The sequence below is a fragment of the Otolemur garnettii genome, unplaced genomic scaffold (assembly GCF_000181295.1).
Source record: "Otolemur garnettii isolate 467f Iridium unplaced genomic scaffold, OtoGar3 scaffold00012, whole genome shotgun sequence".
NCBI lineage: Eukaryota > Metazoa > Chordata > Mammalia > Primates > Galagidae > Otolemur > Otolemur garnettii.
This window is the reverse complement of record NW_003852407.1, coordinates 2,256,744-2,264,189: the sequence shown is the minus strand read 5'-3', so window position 1 is coordinate 2,264,189 and position 7,446 is coordinate 2,256,744.

Genomic DNA, 7,446 nt, shown 5'->3' with positions numbered 1-7,446 from the left:
GGTCAGGCGCGGCAGGCGGCGAGCCCCATGGCGGACAGGGCCCAGGCCCTGCTCAGAGTGCAAACACCTTTCCTCTGGGCAGGCGGCGGGGCTGGCGACCCGGGCGGAGGAGCGCCAGGGCCGCCCGGAGACTGGAGAGGGCGGGGTGGAGGGTCAGAGGAAGGAGGCTGAGGTAGGTAACTAGGTGGGTGGGTGGGGACGGCAGCGGGGCGGGCTAGTGGAGGTGGCAGCAGCTCCCCTCTCAGGGTTTCTTTTGTTTCATGGCCTTTACCAGCCCCCGGCGCGCGCGGCGGCGGCGGCGACGCCCCACGCCGCTCTCCGAATGAAGCCGGAGAGCTCTGATTGGCTGCTTTTAATCTCGGGGAGCCCGCCCTCTCCTCTTGCTGCCTTCCAATTCCTTTCCCTAGTCCCACCCACCCACCCTCTTCTCGGGCCCCGCCCCGCCCCTCCCCAGAGCTCTCTGATTGGGTGACGGGGACGAGCCAGCCCCCGAAACCTTCTCCTTCCGTTCTCTCCCCTCCCCCCACCCTTCTCGCCTTTCCCTACTGGCTCACGAGGAGAGGGACTGTGATTGTTCGCTTTATACATCACTCTTTGTGACGTAAGCAATGGGGCGGGGAAAAGGAGACGGACAAAACGCGACAGGGAAGGCTGAAGCCAGGGGCTGGGCGGGACTTTGGCGCAAGCGCGTGCACTCTACAAGCACACCTGGTTCCCTTCCTCTTGTCTCCCCCCACCGTTATCGGTTGGGTTCTTTTAGGGAAGGTACCATGTAAGCAGCAGCCGGGAGGACGTTGTTTGCTCAGGCTGGGAAAAAGCTTGCCCCTTTCGAGTCATCCAAGGAGGGGCCTATCCTCTGGCGTGGGTGATTTCCTGAGCCGCGTGGCTCCTGGGCCTTATCCAGCTACGACCCGGGGATGCTCCTCCCTTGGGGTCCGACCCTCACACGCCCAGCTGGCTGAGCTTCCCGTGCGGGCCGGTTGGTCATCAGGAGCCTTGGGGTGCTCAACTCCAGTTCTTTGAAGCTTTTAAAGGAAATTACAAGTAGTTCGTTGTTCCCTCCTCTCTAGACGCTCTTCCTGCAGTATTTTTCAGGCAATCTGACACCGAGGCTATCTTATCTAGGGATTATTTTAAAGTGGCTTGTTAAAACAAAGCCTATTACTTCCTTCTGTTTTAGGCTGTGACTACCCCACCCCTCCCTTTAGTACCAGATACTCTTCCCAGGTTAGTCTTAACCGGTAAAGCTGTCCTGTAGCGATAGAATGAGGGCAACGAAGGCTTCTAGCGGCTTCATTAAAGTAGAAACAGTTTTAACAAGCATGCTTTAGTTCAATATGTCCAAAGTGTTATGTCAGCACGTCAGCAATATAAAATCATTAATAATACATTTTACAGTTCTTTTTAAGTCCTCGAAACCGTGTGTGTTTTACACTTAACAGCATAGCGATTCGGTTGGCTTCGCACTAGGTACCCGTAATAGTAACTCTCAATTGCTCTAGGCTAGACCTGGATTTTTGAGTTATAACTTGGGGGCCTTTCTATGTTGGTTTTATATACTATATCTTATTACCTCAAACTTTTCTTCTGAATCAACTTTAATTGAGCTCCTACATTTCTAAACTGTCTAGGCTGTTGCAAGGACAGTAGTACAAGAAGGCAGAAATACGGCTTCCATTTCCCTATTTTGGGTCCATAGAACCATTTGCACAATCTTTCCACCTACCCCTCCCCTCCAATCAAAGGCCTAGAAAATGTTAGCTGACACTAATCCTTTCCAATTATTCCTAGGTTTTCCCAGCCCCTCAAGAACCCTGCAAGTTGGACTCTGCGCCCTAACTCAGTGGTTACGGCGCTGGCCACATACACCGGGGCTGGTGGGCTCGAACCCAGCCCAGGCCTGCTAAACAATGACAACTACAACCAAAAAAAATAGCCAGCTGTTGTGGTGGGCACCTGTAGTCCCAGCTACTTGTGAGGTTGAGGCAAGAGAATCGCTTAAGCCCAAGAGTTGGAGGTTGCTGTGATGGTCTACTGATGGTGACAAAGTGAGAGTCTCAAACAAACAAACAAAAAAACCCTGTAAGTTGCTTTTATAACAGCTCACTTTTAGTAGTAAGGTCTGGTGGGACAGTTGGGTTTGCAGAATTAATCTTGCTGGTTAACTCTACTGAAAAGTGATCTTTTCCTTCCCTACCTTCCCAATTAGACCAAAATTTCACCTACACCCTGTTTAAGATATGCTCCAAGGACACATTTCATGGCATCCTGCTAAAGAGCCTGAAGCTTTTTTAGACTAGTGAATAGTAGTCCAACTAAGACTACACATTGACTTATGGAATATATGAAACCATTTACTGTCTGATTTTTTTTTTTTTTTTGAGACTGAGCCTCAAGCTGTCCTCCTGGTTAGAGTGCTGTGGCATCACAGCTCACAGCAACTTCCAACTCCTGGGCTCAAGCGAGTCTCCTGCCTCCGCCTCCCAAGTAGCTGGGACCACAGGTTCCCGCCACAACGCCTGGCTATTTTTTGGTTGCAGCCGTCATTGTTGTTTGGCAGGCCTGGGCTGGATTCCAACCCGCCACCTTGGGTGTATGTGGCTCGCGCCTTAGCCACTTGAGCCACAGGCACCAAGCCTACTGTCTGATATTTCAATTTAAATGATAACCACTATGTGAAGGGAAGAACGTCTGAAAAAGCAAATCTCATCAAGATAAAACATGCAGTGGCCACTCCCAGGATGTATTTGTCATTGGAAAGAAATTCGTACTTGAATTACAATAGAAACTCTTTAAAGGCTTTTTCTCCACCTCTTAATGAGTTATCATATAATCCTCATCCCCATCTTAAATTCTCTTCCAAAGGACCCACAGCAAAAGCTGTAACAGGAGTGATAGTCACCACACATTTTTCTTTAGGGAGAGGAAGATGTAGATAAGAGCCACAAAGATCTATTTGGCTAAGATTTTTAAAAAGTGCTTAATGCTTTGAGGTGTTCATAATATAAAAATTGCTTTCTACTTCATTCTCACATTATAAATGAGGTTTCATGAGTTCTCATACACGAATATATACATTCATGCATTAATTTATATTTGATCAATATTGTGATTTATGAGTAAGTTAGGAGATATTGAAGCTCATGGACCTTCCCATTTGGGTCTAAATTTATCAGCTTGTATTAAATCTTGTTTATGAAGCAACTTTGAGGTTTGCTTTTGCCCTAAATATCTGACTAGATTCTTAAATTTAAATTTATCAAACAACCCACTCCCTTCATCCTCTCTCAGCAACACAACACACTAATTTGCACCTCAAGAGGGTTTCCCTTTTATTCCTACACTGCTGTTTATGACACAGTTTGATACACTGGGGAAAAAGAGTTGTTTTAATGATCATAGGAGAAAAAAAAACCTACAGAATTGGCTACTCTTTATCAAATAGCAGGCAGACTGCTGATTTAGCCTTTTAAATCTATCTGATTGTAATTTTAGGCTTGGAATAATTGCAAACTAAACAAAGCTTAAGAAGATGTGGGGCCTGGTAAAAAAAAGTGAGGTAATTAGACGATAATTTCAAAACAATGGTTTAAGTTCACAAAAGTATGGTGAAAGATTCTGCTAATACCCTCACCTACAAGCCCAATCTAAGCCTATGCTTCATTTTTAAGGCAGAATGAGATTCTTCAAGATAAGGTGTCCCCTGGAAGCAGTGGTACCCAGCTCTAAGATAAGTCTTCCTTAAGGACCTCAAATATGTCATCCTCTTGCTTGAATGACTCCTATTGCCTGAGAACAACTTGGGATTCCTGGCCTTCCACGTTCTAGTATCACTCTTTCATGCTTAAATCTCTCCCATATGAACAGAAACTCTTCCTTGACAGCATAGTTACCCCTCTTGTTACCACCCTGTCTACTCCCTATCACCTTCACCAATCAGCTGCCTGACTGGCCCTTGCTGTCAGTCTCACCTTGCCACTGAATCTAGGGAGCACTTTTCATCCTTACCCAGCTTAACCTTTCCGTGGCAGGATTTGACACTATTGACTATTCCTTAAAGCTGTTTGTGTTTCTTGAGAGCATGGTCTTCTGTTTTTCATCCTTCATCCATAGTCATGCCCATCTCCTTTGTAGGCTCTGAGTTCCTACCACTCACATTCAGTACACATAATCCATCAAAGATCTACCTGAGGCCTGCCTTCTGCTTACTCCATACTCTCCACCTGCAAATCTTATCCATTCCTGAGGTTTCTGTTCTCTTGTTGAGAATTCCCAGATTTATGTTAGCATTCCTGATCTCTCCATTGAGTGCTAGACTCACAAATCCCACTGTTTATGGATACCTCTAATTGACAATTCAAACTCAACCCCAGTTTAAGCTTGACTTCCCAAACTGAAACCTTCTCAGTTAAAATTTGATTTTCAGCTTAATAAAGTACCACTCAGTTCTTTTGACAAAAGTCTGGTGGGCATTTTTAACTTCTGCTTTAACTCCCATCACCAAAGATTTGGTTCTGTGGCCATACCTCCCATTTCTCAAATCCATCTGTCTTTCTACACTTTTACCACTGTGATAGACTAAGACACATAAATTTGATCTTTATCCCTAATTCCTGGCACTGAGCTCCTAAAACCCTTGTAATTTCCTAAGTAATAGCGATGATAGGAGTGTCTTTTGTTATATTTAGTCTTTATCCTCAATTCCTGATGTAGCTCATAAATCCCTTGGAAATTCATGAGTTATAGGAGCATCTTTTGCTCTAATGAGGTGACTCTTGGTGGCCAATGGGCCTCTAAATGGCTTGAGGGTGGAAGGTGGTCACCAGAAAGACCAAACCTTGTATAGAAGCTTGGAACGTTCAGCCTTACCCTCCAACAACTGGGGACGAGAGAGGGACTGGAAAATGAGCTAGTCAATATGCTAATAAGATGAAACTGCCACAACAACCCCTAGAAGATGGGATTTGGGGAGTGTCTGGGTTGATAAATGCATGCATGTTGCCGGGAGGGTAGTGTACTCCAACTCTACCAAACGGAAACTTCTGAGGACAGGGTCCTTCCAGATTCCACCCTATGTACCCCTTACTCTGGCTTCACATTTGTGTCCTTTGTAAAATAAACCAGTAATAATAAGGAAAGTGCTTTTTTGAGTTCTGTGAGCCATTTCAGCAATTTTTTGCACTTGAGCTAGAGGTTATGGGACTCCTTGACTTTATTTTTGATTAGCAACTAAAGTAGGGGCAGTCTTGTGGGGCTGAGCCCTTAACCTGTGGGACCTATGCTAACTCCAGGTAGTCAGTGCCAGAACTGACTTGAATTATAGGACACCCACTTGACATCTGGAACATTGGAGAGTTATTTGGTGTGGGGACAAAACTTCACACATTTGGCAAGAAGTGCTGAGAGTAGAAATAGTTCAGAACTGTCATTACCACAATCTAGACCAATATCATTTAGATTAGCAGTTCTCAACCTGTGGGTCTCGACAGGTTATTAAAGGGTCCTGGCATTAGGAAGGTTGAGAACCACTGATTTAGATGATGAGCTAGTATAATAGATCCCAAAACAAGATTGTTACATCCAATTTGCTCCCTTCCAATTCACTTGCCATGCTGTAGCTAGAATGATTTTAATTTAGTTTACTCTTTCCACTTTCCTGCTTAAAACTTTTTATCATCCTTAGGATAATATCCAAGTTTCCTAATAGAACTTACAAGGGCTCTTGCATCTAGGCTGTGTCTACTTCGTTAGCTTCATTCATGCCATGTTTCCCTTTGTCCTTGCCATGGAGGCCTTTTGGCAGATATTCATATATTCTGTATACTTTGATTATGCCTTCAGGCCCAGAATATGGCTTTTCTCTTACCACTCTTAGGTTTGCTAACTTCTACTTGTCCATCAAGGCTCAGCTTAAATATTACTTAGAGGATGTCTTCCCCAACCTTACCACTGAGGTAAGGTCAGTGTCCCTGCAGGAGGCTCTTATGGCATCCTAAACTTTCCCAGCAGCACTCAGCATCCCTTGTTATTTAATTGTCCACCTTCTTCTGTTTTTATCCTTATAAAGCCAGGACTGCCATAGGGTCTGACATGTAGTAAAGGCCAGTTCATACTTGCTGAACAATTTCCTGACTAAGCGGATATTCTTCTACATAAACGCAGTATATCAGCTAGTCTGAGCTCTTGCTATTTTTCAAATACACTTTGTAATCTCCCATCTTTGTGCCTTTGCTGGTATTGTTTTTCTGCTAAGATTGCCCTCACCTTGGCTGAGCGCCTGTGGCTCAAGTGGCTAAGGCGCCAGCCACGTATACCCAAGGTGGCGGGTTCGAATCCAGCCTGGGCCCGCCAAACAACAATGACGGCTGTAACCAAAAAAATAGCTGGGTGTTGTGGCGGGCGCCTGTGGTCCCAGCTACTTGGGAGGCAGAGGCAGAAGACTCGCTTGAGCCCAGGAGTTGGAGTTTGCTGTGAGCTGAGATGCCATAGCACTCTACCCAGGGGGACAGCTTGAGGCTCCTGTCTCAAAAAAAAAAATATATATATATATATTGCCCTCACCTTCTATCTCGCCCTCCTCATCTCTACACATTTTTAAGCCTTAGGGTTTTTGTTTGTTTGTTTGTTTATTTTTGAGACCTAATCTCATTCCATCACCCTGGGTAGAGTACCATGGTGTCATCATAGCTCACAGCAATTTCAAACTCCTGTTTTCAAGCAATCCTCTTGCCTCAGCTTCTCAAGTATTTGGCACCGCAAGCATGCGTCACCATGCCCAGCTTGTGTTTCTATTTTTAGTAGAGATAGGGTCTCACTCTTGCTTAGGCTGGTCTTGAATGCCTGAGCTCAAGCAGTCCACCTGCTCCAGCTTCCCAGAGTGTTAGGATTATAGGTGTGAACCACTAGCCCATCTTAACCCTCAGTTTAAATTTAACTTCTTCTAAAATACGTTCCTAGTCAATAGAATCAGGGTTAGTCCCTCCTTTCCTTTCCCCAGGAAAATGCACATGAAGGTAACAGTTTGCATCTATCATTGGGCTGTTTAAACGACCCCCTAAAGTCTATCTATCGCTCTATAGACGTGTGACCCAGACTGGCTAGATGCACATTAAACCTATTTCCTCTTCTTCCTGAGCACACAGCTAGGCTACATTTAGTATTCGTAAGTCCAAATTGTAGCCCAGGATATACCATTTCCTTACCTGACCCTCAAAAATCCCTCATTGTCCTCCATGATCCTTCACTATATGTAGGTATAACTGAGTCTGATGAACTTAGAAACTACGTGTTAAGGATGGCAGGGCCAGAGAAGGAAAGGAGTCTCAACCACCACATGAAGGAGAGCTGCCCTCTCATCAGATGGACTTGTTTTAGACTTTATGTGGGTGAAAAAATATTTTTGTCAAATCTGAAATATTCATTTTTGTGTACATTTTTTTTTTTTTT